At 35.2% G+C, this 18,800-nt stretch overlaps 1 long non-coding RNA gene across 1 annotated transcript in view; it reads left to right on the forward strand.

Annotated features, from left to right (window-relative positions):
- Window positions 1–18,136, forward strand: part of LOC110467339 — a 109,454-nt gene extending 91,318 nt beyond the window's left edge. The window contains exon 3 of the long non-coding RNA XR_002464842.1: window positions 17,936–18,136. This is a non-coding gene — a long non-coding RNA (uncharacterized LOC110467339). The remainder of the gene's footprint in view (window positions 1–17,935) is intronic.
- Window positions 18,137–18,800: the final 664 nt, after the last annotated feature.

Consider the following 18,800-nt stretch of genomic DNA (forward strand, 5'->3'; position numbering starts at 1 on the left):
ACTTACTGCACAAAAAACATTTAGTTTTTTGGTGTAATAATTATTTCCGTTTATCCAAGAGGAATATTAGCAATAGTGGTATATTCAAAAATATTTGAAAAAGAAATATTCTATGATAATTGTAATTGTTGAATTCGCGGGTTCCAATTCTCGCGTTTTGAATTTTCTTAAGATTAATCGTAAAAAGTAATTCACAGTTACATGTCAACATATATGTATATTTCTCTAATTTGTGTTTTGTATGTGCGGTCAGATTGAAGCAGGTACAGTTTTTTGGGTTTAACATTGCCAGGCTTACTATATTGAACATGTATATTGCTGTCTCACAAAAATTATCGTTTGAACAGAAATATTGATTTAATTTCAGTTAAGGTTAGGCCTACATTCCGTTGTAAAATATGAAACCACGCCCCTATCTGACCTTTCTCAGCGTCATATTTAGATTCAATTCAAATGTTAAAACGTATTAACGTAAACAATTATAAAACTATCGGGAAGTGATATGTTGACTGTTTGCACATTTCGTTTCCTTTAGTATCAACGAAACTACGGTCCACATATTGCGAAATATTTTGAAGGGCGTGAGAATGTTTTCCGGCACGGGAAACCTACGTGTTGTACCATACACGGCTACATAGCAGGCTTGAACTTTCACTTGGCACATTCGTAGTTGGACACCATCCCGGATCTTGCTACTTTTTTTTTATTGTGAATGACGTATTTTCAGTACAGGCCCTGTCAACACATTAACGGCCAACATCAAAGAACAAACGCATGCCGTTTTTTCCGATGTCTCCCCATTCAGGAATAGTCTGGGATCGATTTCAGCAACTTTATTTCTATCTGGTCACGCGATGGGTTCTGTATCACACAAGCAATCAAAACCAAATCAAATTTCACTATGACGTTGTGTAAGCGCACTTGTCAATGTATCGCGAAAAATGACATTTACAGCCCAAGTTATAACTAATAAAAAAGATAACGCAAGCAAATAGAAATATATCAACATGATTGTTTATTTCTATAAAAAAAATCAAAATGATTCTATAAGGATTCATTTTAAAATTGTGTTTTAGGAAAAGGATGATTTGAAAGTCAAAATTATTTAAAATATTTAGTGATATTTTTTCCAGGGAAAGGGATGATTTTTCAAAGGAAGAAAATTTATATTGATTGCTCAATAGAAAAGACAGTTTTTAAAAGACTGTTGTAATGGGCCGAGTTATAAAAACGGGCACAACATATACTTGGAAGTAAACATGCGAAAGACCGGCGTTCTTATTGGTAGATAGGTCAACCGCAACAGATATTTGAGTACTTTTGTGTTGTAAAGGCAACAAAATGCTCGCGGAAAGATTCCTAATGAAATTGAGCGTACTTTTCAGAACAAGGTTTGTACATGTAATAAAGTACGAGAATACCTCCAGCTTTATTGTCATCATCTCTCAATTGCCATCTTTGCTTTCCACATAAAATCGAATATGATTATTAAGAACTCAATATCTCTGGAACATTCTAATCTCAAAGTTGATTTTTTGTTCTCATCCATGTAAGTTTATTTTAATTTTCTGTTTTAATAATATTTTTATCTTGTTTAAACTCTCTACGCTCTTCAAAGCTTGTAAATAACATTTTTTTCCGGTAGACTCCGTTTTCCGTTTTCAATGAATCAAAATGCGGTGTTCGACGACCACGTGTCTGAGACTCGTAAAACATAGCACGTTGTACCTAACGTACTATAAAGATCGGGCGTGGCCGGTTTTATGAATGAACATGACTTCACGGTTATCTCAATGGTATTGAGTCTGCAGAAAGAATGTCATTAATATACTATTCAGCGCCGTAGATCCATTCAGTTTTCTAGGCCAATAACCTCGGAGGAATCGCTCGTTGTAAAAATCCATACTGAACGGGCCCAGTTAGCGTCCGGATTCTCGTAAAAACTGGTAAGAAATGGACGTGGCCCGGAAATAGGAGTGTATCGTTTCTCGTTAAGGAATCCCGGTATTTTAAGTAGTTAACGTGTACATGTATATCTTGTGTATGCAACACTGTAATTACACGAATAATATGAAAAGGCAAAGCCTTAAAAGAGCGTAGCTTTTGTTGATCTCTGATATTTACTGATTAAGAATACAATTTTCAGAATGAGATAAGATAAACTTTATCAAAAGTAGTTTTGATAAAGTTTATCTTATCTCATTCTGAAAATTGTATTCTTAATCAGTAAGAAGTAGTCTAGTCAAGGAATAACAATAAAACACAAGCTCTTATGAGATTGAGACCGACATAACAATAAGGAGACAGGGGCAAGTTCGGACCTTTTTTTAAATTAAAACCGTTCTAGTAAGTATGGCAGCACGTCCGTTTTTGAACATTATTTAACTATCCTGTCGGAAGATCGGATGGCCGTAAGTTCGGGCCCCATTGGAATCAGCTTAATTATGACGTCATAAAGCATGCAGCGTCAGATTTTACCGCCAATTCTACATTTTTTTTATGTGTTACATGGGCCAAACTTGCCACGGTATCATTGGCCGAAACTGTCCGGGCCCAAATTGATATTTCAATAAATTCTTATCGTACAGCAATATGGTAGTGAGTGACTGGCTTGGCTTTTATGTATTATCATTTGAAGCTGCCAGTGTTTGTAAAAAAAGTAGCGATTCCGTTTCAAAAAGTTCGCATAACTAGAAGCGAGATCATGATTTTCTTTCTACCGTCTCAAAAGTAATTTCCTCCTGTTTAGTCATTTTACATTAGAGTTTTCCCTCGACATTTTTTTGTCGTTGAATGCCCAGCCAACTAAACTGCTAAGATCCTTAAACTTGTAAATATTAGCCCAAAAACAAAAAAAATATCAGGGATGGCCGAACCTGCCTCGGTTTACCGTATGTAGATATTTTTTTATATCATTGATGAATGGTAAAAATGTATTCACAATATGATTTTTTCATCAATGACGCAATTTTCTTCCAGTCGAAGCTAAAGTAGATATTTGTTCTTGTGTATATGATGGGTCGGTGGCGCAGTAGATAGCGCGCTCACCTTCACCAAGATGGCCGGATTCACCTGCCCGACCACGCGGATTTTCTCTGGATACTCCAGTTTCCTTCCATATTAAGAATTAAACCCTCTGCGTGCTTCCGTCAGGGCACAAATAGAATGATTGAGATAAGCTGGGGGAAAACTGTTTGGTAATTACTATAGAAAAAAGTGCATATTACATATTTTACTATTAGTCTAAGTAATGTATAGAGATGTTAGTTAAAAAATGAAATTAAAAAAAGGAAACATTGTAATACTTTGATGTAACTAAAAATGTCTTCATATGGATATGTAGTCTCAATTTCTATTCCATCCTGAAACACCGGATTGAATTTCAAATTTTGTAACTGTCACCGAGGTTTGACAGGTAATGATTCCAAATAAAATTACAGTTTCTGTCTGTAACTAGTTATAATTCGGCACTCGTTGTGAAAAAGTAATACGTTGCTGAAAAAGGGCGTTGCACTTGGGTTGGTTGTCTGGAAAATTATTGTTAATTTCGTCTTAAATGCATATTCCATTGCTTCTTTTATGAGTGGTGATGCATAAATAATGTAAAGACTATATCCAGACTTTCAAAAATGTCAACTATTTCGTTCATATTCTCATCAAAAGCTGATGAAATTTTAAATTATCAATGTTTTGAAGATATCTTCCGGTAGAAAAAACAACAGAACCGGGTTGATGACAAAAAAGACTTCAGAAAATATCCGCTTTTTTTAGTTTTTGTGCCTGTGGAAAAAACTGAAATAAAAAAAAGTCTTGAAGCACCGACAAAGAGATAAATACAACGGATATCAGTTCCAGAATTTTCCGGTTATTTTTCATCCTTCCGGAAATAACCGATCAAGGCCGATGAATTGTGACATCATACATGTAGTATGATAATCTCTGAACGAAGTTTCATGCCTGTTAGTATCACATTTTATGTGATAGACTTTTTTCACTCAGAATGTTTATTATCTTTCATCAAAATAAACAAGTAATAAAACATGGGTATTGATGTTAATGTATGGGTTGAATCACAATTGTCTTTGCTTCAAGGATACACTTCCGGTTTCCCCACTGGACATCTACTTCCGGACGAATTTTTTTAAAGGCAAGGTGAAGAAAGGGGAAGAAACTCTGTATACGCACGCATGTGTTACCATTAAAGAGCTAGGCTCTTAATATTTCAAAAATATTTTAAGAAACTTCTAATAACATCATGGAATATTTTAAAACTTCGCAAGAATGCATGCAATGAATAAACTAAGAAGTGAATTTTTCGAAAGTTTTGATTAAAATATATTAAGGGGAGGTAACTATAATTCATGTCGCAGGTATGTTATTGTACAATGTTGCCTTCAGCCTTATATTGTACTTTTACTGACTTTTAAAATAAGAAATGTCTTTAAAAATGGTAAATGTTTATGAAAATGCTAAAATTCATTTGCCTATCGGGGTTGTATGTCTTATGGTGGAACAAAATTCACAAAATAATATGGTATCTGATATCATTCCTATTTCACATGTAAAGCAATTTCCAGGTTATTCGATGACTGTGTTTTTTTCGTTGTAATGCATAGCAACTATCGATACCTTTCTTTCCCCACTTGGACAAAACATGACAAAATATCCTACTTCTGTAGTTAGAATAAAGACTGAGCATTATAAATTAAATATTATGAAAGAAATATATATTTAAATACTCGTAAGTCAATATAGAAAAATCAAAGTAGTCTTTTATTACTGTGACATATGGCCATTTCGTCCATTTAAGACCCGGCAAAATGAGATTTTTTTTTTTTTTTTTTTACCATGTCGACGTTGTAACGACACTTTTAAATGGTTAATAATAATGAATAATCGTTCAATAGGTACGCGTGTACCTGTATCATATGTTTTTGTAGAGGGAGGGTACACGCGTGCATATGCATTATATAGTCGTTTCCAGACAAATTCATGTTAGGATCACCTGGTGCAGTATCCCTAAACATCAGCTCTGCGAATCCTGTTTGTGAAAATGGAAACAGGACAACACGTGCTAAGCGTAGTAGTTTATTAAGTTGTATATCTATATAGGTTACTTTGTCCTATGAGCACTTATGTGGCCACGAAATCACATTTCATTACATTTTGACGTGGTAAAATAGATATAATCAACTTATAGTCCGTATATATTTTGGTTGGTGGAATATAGGACTAACTTTTTTTGACTCGTTCCGCGACGGCCTTGTGCTTTGTTGATGTCCCCGCCATTGAACACGCACACATATTGATTAGTCATTATCAAGCATAAGAGTAAGGGCAACAACTCCTGCAAAAATATCTATAAAATATATTTTTATATGTTTTTTCTATACACTGAGACAGACAAGAGGAGCCTTCTTCTTGTCCTTTTTGAACTCAGAACATTTTATCAAAACAACTTAAGCTTGTTTCTGTGTTTTTTCACAATTTCATGAAACTTGGTCAGCGCTGTGCAACTGTGAACGGTTTGAATACCTTTAACTGTAACAGATAATTACCCTTAAATGTAAATGGCACAGTTAGTATAATTATATCCGGAAAGTAATTACTTTTACGTCACGAAATCAATTAACACCTACACGATGCAGGATAAAAGTATTAAAATCGGTCGACCAATTCCAGATAGAAACTGTGTAGTTTGTTATCATCTTGTCCGATATTCATAAACTAGTAAATAAAATTGATGTGCATAACCTGAAAATATACATGTATATGAAAGACTTGGATTAGTTTTCGACATTAACTACGCAGTTCTTTTATTTCTTGTTTTTTTTCCTGTAGATAATTAACAAAATTAGTTAACTCTCAGTAAGTAAATGTTTATATCTTTTATTGAAATATAGGTCGAGTTGTCTGCAATTTTGAACCAAAATGACGCAGTTCTTGTAAATCGTGTTTGTTTCTTCTTCAGATAATTAACAAAATTATGAAACTCACAGTAAGTTAATGTTTATATTTTTGTTTAGTACATGTATATATAGGTCGAGTTAGCAGTAATTTTAAATGGCGCAGTGCTGGTGTTTCTTGCATGACTGGGAATCATTTCAACCCCCGAGTGTCCTCTGCTTACACACTTAATAACCCATAACGCACGATAAAATGGCCCCATAATTCACTTTGTCCATCACCTCACAAAAGGGTGGCATTCTTTTCTCCGTTAAGGCGACTATTAATCAGATGGGTGGATGAAAGGAAAAGACTAGTTTCCGCGTCCGACATTTAATTTAACATTAGTATTTACCTGATAATGATAAACATTCCTCGGTCACGTGACCACCATCAGAGAGACGGGGGAGTAACTCTCGTAATTTGGTTAAGTATATGGACTCCATTTTGACCACGGCTTCCGGGCGGTCCTCTTCGTTAAGAAACACATTCTATAGATACGGCATAGTTTTCGTGATAATATCTTTAATAGTATATTGGTACATAGCTGATTCATGTTCTCCCCTCCCTATACACAAAAAAAACTTTGTTTCATAAACACTTTTTCAAGAGTTTTTTGTTACGACCACCCTAGGTGAAAATAAAATGATGCCACAAATATGTCGCTTTAATAATCGAAGTATTTTGGTTCTTCAAGAACATTTTTTTTGTTCTTTTCCTCACCTGTGATAATATGCATAATTCTCTCTCCATATTTTTAATCGGGTTTACTTACAGAATATTTTTGTTAAAATATAATCATATTTTCAACTTTACTATATTTCTTTTCGAGATTTATGATAAAAGCATTTGGAAGCAAGCAAAGTGTTTATGCGAATTTATCTTTTAAATGTTAATTAGTACTGTAACTCATAAGGAATAAGTATTGTAAGGACACACCGATATATCGGTAAATTACGATGCAGGACCGAAATTGGGGTACCGATAACATGACGTACGCTCCGGAACGGTTCGTACCGGAAGTAGAAGATTTCAGTGGAACCTACATTCATAATCATAAAAGTGTTTGTATTTAATGAGCTATTCTTACTGATGAAGCCTCCCGGGGTTCCTCGCGCTACGCTCTGTTCACTCACCTTGGTAAACGCAACACAATATTTCAAGATTCTTGAAAAACTAACTAGCATGACGGTATACATCAGCGTTGTCTTTTTAGATTTGCAGTTGGTTTGGTGTTTAAAAAGTCAAAAACCAAACCGACTGATAAGTTCTTTGAGTTAAATGGTAAAAAAATGAACGGTTGTAGATACAAATAATAACGACCCAATTTCAGCTTTAAAGAAAAAATATTAACCTGTTCATCATGTTTCGACAACTTCTTTCTCAAAAACTTGAGTTAACGTATATACGTACATATCGTTGCTATTTGTGGAAGTCCCTCGAGCGTAATACATAAAGATATTCTGACACATTTTCATTTTCCAAAAACAGAAATGTTGGGTTTTTTCGACAACAATTTGTGCTTGTGCTTCATTCCAAAAGGGGCGCTGCCCTCTTCTTACAATATAAATCACGATGACCTCGAGGTCAAATGATATGTTCCATGATCGAGCCGTTTAAAGAAGTGAATGGAGCGTAGCGAAATTAACACCGGGATAAAGCTTTTCAGTGACACAGATCAGCGTTGTTACAGCACTTCATTTTGATGATAATGTCTCTTTTATAACTAACCACCTCGGCGTAAATTTTTGTCTGTTTCGATTTTTTTACGTATCATTTTGTAAATGTATCACAATACGTGTGGTGTGAATCGAAATACATTTCTCTTAAGTTAGATCAACATTACTGCAATGCAATAAATGGTTTGCTATTCGCATCTCATGCAATAAATTAAAGAATATCGTTGAAACATTGACTAGTTCTACAAAATCAGTTTATATGTATATAGAAGATAAAAAAAAATCTTGCGAAGGATAATATAGAATAAAATAAAAAGTATCAAATATCTTACGCGGTAGATCTTGTATATTTGTTATTTTATTCTCTCTATATATACATGTATATATACAATGAAGCTGATTATTTACACGATATTTGCACGGTTTACAAATACCGGAAGTGTCAATTCATCGCATTGCAAGAAACTACCGGAAGTGCCTATCATTTCCTTTTGCAAGACACCAGTTCAGAAATGTCAACTCATTGCATGCACACGCTACAAAACTACCGGAAATGCCATTCCTCTGCACTGCAAGACTCGAGCAAAAGTACCAATTGTATGGCATTGCAGTTTTTATTTCTGCTTTGCGTGTGTATAAACAGAAAATGAGTTTTCCCCATCTAGAAACTGTTTAAATCGAAAGCCTGCCCAAGCACTATAACACACAAGCATGCTATCTCGACAATGAAACGATTGTACACTACGAAGCAAAGGATGCGCGTGCGTTTCTTACATCTGCAATTTCGTGTATAAAAAGACGTTAACGAAACCGACTGGCTAATCGATTAACTTTCCGTAACCTGGACGATGTTCCAGCATCTGTTTCTTTTATCGTATTAATCATATAAGCATTAGAACCAAACGTTGGTACAAAAAAAATCCGGATTTTAATCCAATTAAGTCGGTGTCCTTTTAAGAATGATCAAATGTAGTAAAACCGAGGTTTTCAATCTTGCTAAGCCTTTCTAACCTGTAAAATCTTATCGTTTTATATTTCAAAACGTCTGCCGTACCGAGTTGTCTACAGGACGGCATTATGTAGATCTAATATCAATTATATACCAGAATTAAGTTGAAATTAATGTCATGATGAATATCTCTACAATTCGTTATAATGCCTACTACTTCCAGAAAAGATTATTTTCCAATAACGACTTTAACCGTTTCCTCGGGGGTCAATACATCGGGCATGTGTTCGTGCTAATTGATTGTACTGTACTTTAGGAACGAGAACAAAAATCTGTGTTCTGGCCTATATACATATTGATGGTACGTTATGCAGTACGTTTTATAAGTATATAGTTTGTGCAGCAGGGATACCATGGCACACGTTTGTATCCACACAATGTTTTCTCATCGTTGTATTTTTGAAAATAAATTTATAAATCTTATTTTTTTTAAATTTAAATTGTCAGGAGAAGATCGTTTTAAATTTTCAAGGTCTTACTGTATTAAAATACCAACTTTTTAACACGTTCTGATTTTCATGTAAACCGAGGCTTCTGCAAAACTTATCTAGAAAGCATGAGGGCTTCGTTATACTGCCACCTTTATTAAACTTAATTTTGGCATTAAAAAGAGGTTTGATAGTATATCGAAAGATGAAAGAAATTGTTAAAAATAAAACCAATCTTAACGATTTGACATTTTGAGAGAGAAATGCTAAGTATGGCGGTTATGTTTGAAGGTATATGAGTAAACTCGATATACTGTCTTGCTGTTCAGTTGCACTCTCGCTTAGTGCCATGGTCTTTTTTATGTCCGAGTGTCTTTTTCTCTCGCTAATTCCTTTATATGTGTCCTTCGATACATGACACTATACCGAGGGATATATTTTAAAGAGCTGTAACGCAAGCAAGCAAGCGACAAGCGAAGTGGCATTATAATGAAATGTTCTTATAGTTTTCCCCTGCAATGAAATATGTCCGTCCATTTGACTCAAACATTGCTTGCGCTCCTCCTCCGAAAGTACCACACCACTTTGATTGATACTTGGTACATATTCCGTCTTTGCGTATTGCAGAGTTATCTTCTCTTGGGAGGAGGGATTGATTGTTACGGCACTTGTTTGTGAGAGTAACGTCATCAATTTTTGAGAAACCGACGGTATTTTCTCACACAATCAAATGACGTAACAATCAATACCTACTCCCAAGAGAAGATACCTCTGCAATACGCAAAGACGGAATAGCACTTACAATGAGGGGGGGGGGGGGGGGGGGGGGGGATATGGATAAAGTATATAAATTGCTGTTCCATGTTTACCCCTTTGTGTTTTAACAATGTTCGCACTCCTCCCTCCCTCCGAAATTATTGATTTGAACGTCACAAGGTACACACAACCCTTTCATCGGAGATATTTGAATACATTCGAGTTCCCTCCCCAATTTAAGGGGTTATTCTCTCCGTTTTGTTTGAAAAGTAAAGAAAAACATTCTCGAAAAAAAAATCCTACAGTACTTGGTGTAGACGGGGATAGTTATCCGCCATTTTGGCGACAGTACTGATTTTAACAGCGATTAGTGAAATAACATCATATGATTTTACAAAACGCTTGTACTTCTAAAGGTAAATGGAAAGTTTTGGTGTGAGAGAAAGTCTCTGATGTTTTTTTAAGAGATCGATACGGACTCGCTTTAAAAAAAAGGGGAAACTTTTAGCGGTTTTCGTGGTGGAAATCAAGCCACGAATATTGATATTGGGATATATTTGTACTATTTTGCTACCTAAAATTAACAATGGCTGTTCGTGAAAGTTTGTATCAACGAAAGTTTTTTAAAATAATGCTTTGAAACGAGGTGCAAACGAATAATAACGTTTCACAGCATACCGTTGAGTACAAAACCTGCTACCGGAACATGTCGATGAAAAAAAGGAAAACAACCCAATCATGATTGGTTTAGGACTTTATTTTCAGTAAGATTTTAAATGATTTAAATAGTACATGTTATGCTAATTATGAATCGTTAATCAAAATTTTGTCCAAACTACAGTAACGAAATTCAACTATTATCCCGAACTGGCCCAACCGCCTCGATCAACCGTGAGGCCAACAGAGTTTGGCAGTGTTGAATCAGGCGTGTCTATAGACTTCGGTTCGACTCCTGGCATTTGGTGTCCAACTTGTGTTGGGTCTCTTAACATATTCCTTAAATAATTGTATATATATATATATATGCTTTCTTCGTCTCAGCCCTCGGTGTCTCTTTCGAATATAAGTGTCAAATGTAGCTCTATACGTTTGTACATGAAATGAAATAAAATAAAGATAATTTTGAGTGGCACAGGTACATTGGCAAAGTCGCCGACGTTCTTCCAAAACAAATCACTTTGGTCGCCTCATTTCATCATCGTGTCACCTTTTTTGCAGGCTGGCAAAGCCATGAATTATGGCATGTACGTTGTTGTATTAGTTAGCTTCAGGCGACGTGAATACACCATTCGACATTTAAACACCGGGAAGGCGTCTACGAAACTAGCATCTGTCAATATTTGGCTACACATTGACAGATTGACACGAGAAGAATAAAAACAAACATTGAATTTGCCGAAAAAATGTGTGACATTTTGATGTTTTTACAATAAAAAATTGATTTCCCCCTTTATTTCGTACAGGAACTTTATGTTTTAAGAGGAATGTTTTAGAGAGCTTCATTGAATAGACAAGTTAAATACATAAATGTCATGGTTTGAAATATAATAAGAAAAACGTAAATATTATGCAAGACATAACTATCGTTCTTTAGCGGAAAAGTGCAATGAAGAAAAACACATTTATATATATATTTTTTTATTTTTGGAAAACCTTGCAATTCGATGATGTTTAAGGTCATTACAACTTATTTATCTAACCCAGTAACCCCCTAAACCCTCCGCGCGGGGTTCGACCGACTAACTCAGTTTTGGAATATAGGTCGTACATTACAACATTAAGCAAAATTATACAACATTGGTAGAACGATCATGGTGGCTATAAATAGCACATAACGTGCATAGAGAGAGATGATTGAAGTGCCAGACCGCGGTCGCTTTAATTGCCAGTGTTACGGGCGTCAGGAAGCATCCAGAAGGTGTTTTTTTATTCGCCCCCTCCCCCTTCTCAGTTTTCCTCCTCATCTCTCTTTATTTCGTATCCCTCGCGCGCCATAAGCCCTCACGCGAAAAGGATTAACACCTGCTGTCGTCGGTGAGTTAGAGCAGAAAACGCTGATGTCGTTGTTATTTTTATTATTTTCTATCTTAATTTCCATAAAACTTAATAAATCAATATAATGCCGTAGAACTTCGATACAACGTCGCTTATCCTCAATACTGCCGTCGGACTTCGATGTAACGCCATCAAAATGCGGTAATGCCGTAGCACTTTTATTTACCGCTTTAAATACCATGTAACGCCTTAGGGCATACACTGTAGTATAACGTTATCAAAATTCGGTAATGTCAGAGGAGTTTGATATAACGCGATTTTAACTCGGTAATGCTGTTGGACCTCGATATGACGTCATCAAAACTCGATTATGTCACAGGACCTCGATATGACACCACAAGGCATTGATATAATGCCGCAAATTTGATTGGCTTTTTGTGTAATGCCATTTAAAATTTTATAAGTATCATTATTATTTTCTGAGCGACATATTAATATGTTTTTATCGATATTGGCAATCTGCCATTCAACGCCAATAGTTATCTGAACAAAATTTAGAAGTATAACGACGTTTTGCTTTACATACGAAACGGCCTCTTTTGCATATATCAGTAATGGACTGCAAAAATAATATTTATTCCACCAGGTTTTAATATACCAATGAAAAGTCCGGAAGATATCTCTTATGCATTAGTCCGGATCTTCCACGTGAAATTGGTTTCGTTTTAGACACATATGCCTTTCAAGTTTAAGTTTAAACATATTTATTGCCAAGAGTAGACAAGGGATTTGGCACAAGTTATAACAACTTATCAACGCCTTCTCCCAATATACATTTTGAATGACATCACAATAATGTTTACAATTGTTATTACAATTTGAACTCAAAATCTTTTGCTTGGTTTAATAAAGTTTTGTACATATCTAAAAATGTTTGAGTTAAGGTCAACGGAAATTTGTGAATTGACAAAACAAAAGTATTTCTAACTTTAACACAGCATAAAAAGGTGACATTCCATAAAATAGTGAAAGGCATTCTCACAAGGATGACAGCAATTAGAAGATGCACTCTTAACAAGGTTAACTCTAAAAAGGTCATAACTAAGGGAACTGCACTGGTGTCGGAGCTTAGTATGCAAAATATTGAGTTTACGATTTCCAATTTTAAAGTAAATAGGTGACCTTGACTGAATATTTGATGTTTAACAGGATTTTAATGAGTTTATAGAGAGCAGGGATCGAACCGAATTTTACTCTAACAATGAAGAGTAGTAGAGTTAGTAAGAGACAGTCTGAAAGGAGGAATCATATAGTTATTATTGTTACGTAAAGTGTAACGGTTATTTTCTCCAGATGAGGGCGGCAAAAGATGATTGAAGTCATCAGAAGTTATTTTATTGAATATGCATCTCATACAATAGTTTCCCCCGTTTTCTGCGATTAGATAAATTCAAGACTAGTTTCAAGTATCAATAGGGGTATATGAAGGGAGTCCTAATATAATGCAAGCAGCTTCACATATGTCTTTAAAAACAACTCTTGTAAAAAATCGAGGGGAAAACTTATCTGTCTTTATTGTTTATTCCTGAAACTTCAGTTAAACAAAATTTGCAAGAGTTTGTTCAAAATATGTACACCATTATGGTGCATTGCATGTTGTTATCAACCACATGTCGTCCTCGGTCAATATCGCTATACTGAGGTTGATAATACCATTTATTGACCTCATCAACATGCAATAATTGTATACTTGGAAGTAATATTAAATCGAATTTCTTTTAATTTCACGCTGAAAGCTTTATAGATTTAAATCAACTTGAACTCACAAATCTTATCCAGCAAACGTTGCTGATTTGGACAGTTTTTATAGTTTTTCTCGTGTAATCATGACTTTTTTACCGTAAAAAAAAAAAAAAAAAAAAAAAAAAAATTAAAATNTTTTTAACACACTTTAATTAGCAGAGGTTCATGATTCGGGAAAAAGACAATCTCCAGATTTGTTTATTAAAGTGAGAATTTGTTTAAAAGTGTACCAAAAAACTAAAAGAAAAGAAAAAAGAAAAAAACATTCGGGAGAAAAACGATAAATTGTTTTAAGAAGTACACCGGAAAAGATTTTTTTGCTTCAAATCAACCACCAACCGTACAGGTTAAAAAGTGACAGTGTTGATGTTACGAGGAAGCGGTTGAAATGAAACATACACAGCGGAGCCTCTTTGAGCAGATGTACGCGTCCATACGACAACAGTTATTTCATATCGAACTGACTCACACCGGCCATGCTACCTGCCCCTCCCTTGAGCGATTATTAGGTGTGTACACGATCCAATATTTCTCGGTACGAAGCAGGAACCAGAAGACATCGGTGAAACATCTCGGATTTCCCCGGTAATGGACTCATCTCTGGGAAAAGCCGACGGTGAAGGTCGATCGCGTATCGACCAAAGTGCTCGCACTCTTCCGAACTTATCTAAGGGTTAGAGAGTGCGTTCATATTTATTGCGAAATACCCATTGACTTTTGTAATGCACGATCTAGTGTTGTTTAAATACATCAATCCAATCAAGAATAAGTTGTGGCTTCTGATTATAACTTAATGCTTATGATTTCCGATGACGGATCATTGTTTGTCTATACAATTGGGGAAAAAAAGTCAAGAATTATTGAGATTTGAAAACTGATTTAAAGAACAATGTTGCTTGTCGGTTTAACCACAAACAGCATTTAAACTACGTTTTTGCCTATAGTTATATGTACGTATTTCAAAAATCTCTGTCACATTTTTAACGAATTTGGTAAATGATTTTCTGTTTTCCTTTTCGTTTATAATCGATCAATAATCAATTATCGATTTTAACGAAAATGTGATGAAAATCTATCATGAATTCTAAAGCAATTCCAAACACCAGTATGATATTAACTAAATCTCATTGCCCTTTTACATGTAAACACAAAAACAAAATATCAATATTTAGAATCTTAGTTTCGTACTTGTACTACCTGTACTTGTCTTGTACTACAGGTAACTAGGTTCAAGATAACCCATCTATAAGCATCAAAATTGGCTAAATTCCCTGTGGAGTCAAATGTATTTGCGTTGATCTGAAATTAGCATTCAACCAGGAAATCCTAAATGCAAAAACCGCTTACTTTTCCCACGCAATCAGCCTTATTTAGATACATGTATGTATTTCCTTTCTCTTTCACTGTACACAATAGGGTAGGACACATTATTATTCATAATAAAAAAAATATCAATGAAAATTTTGAAATAAATACGTCACGAACGGTAAGTAGATTATATTAAGACAAAATCAACAACTGATCTTTGGTGTAAACCGGACACACACGTGTTTGATTCATTACCATTGAGATAGTCAAGTCTAAGTACATGGCCGTCTTCGTCCGTGAAATTAATCGAAGGTCTTGCTAAGCAATCTAGGTTCGGCGGCGCACGTTGCTCGAAATGTGAAATCTTTAACGAATTTTCAGAATTTGCGAAACCAAATCACATCCCGACATCGACATCGACAAAACATTGTGCTTTCTTAGTATTTTTAAATCTCGTACTTCATAGAATTCGCTCATTTGAATGGATAATGTATGAATGGCAATCGATTATATAACTCTTTTCCTCTACACGTGCATGCAAGTAGATTGCTTGTTGAAAGTGTTGCTCTATGATGTATGTTTTTACAAAGAAATTATTATTTAAAAAGTTGTAAAATGTAATGCCAAGGTTTGTGAGAACATGATTACTCTCCTCCCTGTACAATTTCATCAATAGTAGTAAGAGGCGAACAAAGTGTGGTGGACGGCCAATGTTGTGTCACTTGCAGAATCGATGATTCTCCCCCTGGAGATTGACAGACTTTGAAAAATAAACCTAACCTGCTGTGTTTCCTTGTTCATCCACGTCCCATTAACACAAAAAAAATGGAATATTAGTATTTTTGTTTTACTACTCTATTCATACAACACTAAAACGGTGTATTATGGTTCAACCAAACGCATAGACATTTCAAGATTTTTCGTCGAAATATAATAAATAAATAATTAACGGCGAGTTCTGATATATAATCCCCAGATATAAAATATCATATATCTTATAGTTTTTAAATTTGGTTAAAATCAGTAATGCTTAGGTGCTTGGGCATCCTGAGTATGATGCCGAACCACCGTGTTTAATTTATGAAATTTCATTATGATGACTACCGAGCATTTCTTTTGGATGACCAGCCCTATCTTAAGCCTAATGCAAAACAAACTCATGACATTGTTGTAAATATGCCGGAAAACCTCCATTCAGTGCAAGAAAACCTCGATATAATTACGTAAAACCTCGATGCAGTGTCTTCATACTTCGATAAAATGGCATTGAAAGCCGGATGTAATCTTACTAGTTTTGTATTTGTGTTATAAATGTCATCGTTATTTCTTCTGTTTTCTTAACGATATATAAACATTTTTTCGATATATAGGCAATAGTCCTTCTTACACCTATGTTTTGCTGATCACATGTTGGCATTATATCGGGACATAGCGATATAAGGTTATATCACCTAGTATGTGATAGAATAAACTACTTTCCTATATATATTGCCTGGTATCAAAATGTGCCTACAAGAACCAAAATCGTCATTAGAAGAATTTTCCGGTCTACTGGAACGAAGTTCTGATTAACGATGTTTTACTGATCCACCTAATGTGTTATTACGTAACACCTGCCCCTTTAGGTAGGAGATTTGGGAACGACAAAAATGTACGCTCGGGTTTTAAAATGTACGGGCACCACAAACGGGGCAAATTGTTCTATGCATGCTCAGTCATTCAGGACATCGATAAGAATGAGAAGAATTTTCCCATGGATGCTCTTCTCTAACGGAAAACATTACTTACACATTATAAAGTATCGTATGCAAGGCACACTATACCCCAGATCATCAACGTCTTTCGAATTCCCGGGGTTTCGTCTCTTCCAGCGTTGCTCATACACCTAAAATTATGATGTATACACTTCGTAAAACCATATGCTATGACGAAGGTCAAGGTTGCGGTAGTTAATGCGCTTGGAATTCAGGATCTGTTGTTGGATGTTCTTGACAGTCGTCCAAATTTTGATGCGATAAAATTCAACAATAAATAACATTGTTAGAAGATTTCGTTATCGCGTGATAGTGAAGGCAATGTGTGAAGGTCGAGCCAGCTGTAGGTAACACTAGCACCATCACAAACAAAACCAACTCCTCTTGCTCGATTTTATCTCTTACACTTCATCAGCTGGCCTGATGTTGTGGTTGTGTTATTTTAGTGTTAACTTTTTGCACTTACAATGCAAAAACCTCGGTAAGTCGAATTCAGTTTGCATATTTGAAAACGAAAGTTGAATTATCCGACCTTGTGGTTATGTAAGGTCAGCACTAACTACCTGCACCTGTACGTTTTGATCGACACGGTCCACAAACCTCGGTAGGTCGAATTCGGGTTTGAACATTTGTAAACGAAATTCGAATTATCCGACCTGGTGGTTATATAACGTGAGCGCTAACTGCCTGCACTAATGTTTTATGATTATAATTATGATTATTATTTTAACATAAAAACAAAATTCGAATTATTCGAACGTTGACTTCTTGCTCTAATTTTCAAATAGACACAATGTGACACCTTAGTAGGTCAAACTCAGGTTTGAACATTTTAAAACGAAATTCGAACTATCCGAACCAAAATTCCGTCATAAGATAATGAGGGACCAATTGTGTCGTAAAGTCAAATTAAAACTATGTCGAAACTTTCCGAATGGTTGATTCTTACGTGTTATGTCTAACGGAAATGTAAAGAAAACATCACTTTGTTACCGAAAACAATGATATTAACAAACCACATCATTAGTCAGTAGGAATATTGAAATATTTTCGTTTTTCGGGGTTAATAGAACGATTGAAATTTAGTAATCTGTCACTAAATGATGACATCCAGTTGCTTCCGTTATAAATTATTTTGTGAACATGCATTTAAAGCCTAACAACAAGGACACTCAAAAATGCGGAATCAAGTGAACTGACGAGTAAATACAATAACAAAACATCTGTCTTATCACACTTTTACTGCTTTGTTTTAAGGGTTCGGCGTCATTGCCACAAGCAAAAGCATACGAAGAAGCCGAACACAGAGAATAGGACCATCCAAGGACCAACTTTAAAGTGCCACCTTCCTGGAACGGCATAACCTGGACACGGTAACATGACACTCCACCAGGTAACGTTATTTTAGCCAGCGGGCTCACCAGGCTCACCAAACTAACCAGACATGCTTCGGGAGACACCGTAATTTAAGGAAAAGGTAGGTAAGAGGGGGATAATAGACGGTCTCCATTGTTACAGACGGGCTAGCAGGTTTTTTTTTGTATTTTGATCCGTCTACCCAATATAAAAGATCAGAACATATTGATTTGTCAATGTGGCCTATCAGTCGCCTCTTACAATCATGCAATGCAAAACAGTGAGTCGATACTTTTTTTAATGTGCCCGAATTTGCAAGTTACATAAAATCATATCAGGATATGAATGTATCGCCCTTCGCATTGTTAACTTTTCAGTGATAATATACAATGTAACTTGAAACAGAAACCATCAGAGCAAACAATTTTACCACTCCTTGTTCAATGAAGAAAAGGATTGTGAAGTAGGTAAAGCATATGTGATCGATCTTATCACTGTGTAATGAACTTATTATATCTCAAATGAGGTTTGAAATATCACTTTCAATGAAAGCCAGCTTCAAATGTAAAAACATATTTTTCACGAGCAATAATTTTTGCGATTATTTTCAAAAGGCTTATCCAGGAAGAAACCCCTGAAACATGTAATTCGTAAAATAAACATAAAGTGTTTCAAGCCTATATCCTTTTAAAATGCAACTGATGAATATTCGCGGCAGGTGTTTTAATGCGTGTTTACTCTAGTTATCTATTCTGCAACACCCTCT

Source organism: Mizuhopecten yessoensis, unplaced genomic scaffold, assembly GCF_002113885.1.
Source record: "Mizuhopecten yessoensis strain PY_sf001 unplaced genomic scaffold, ASM211388v2 scaffold11171, whole genome shotgun sequence".
NCBI lineage: Eukaryota > Metazoa > Mollusca > Bivalvia > Pectinida > Pectinidae > Mizuhopecten > Mizuhopecten yessoensis.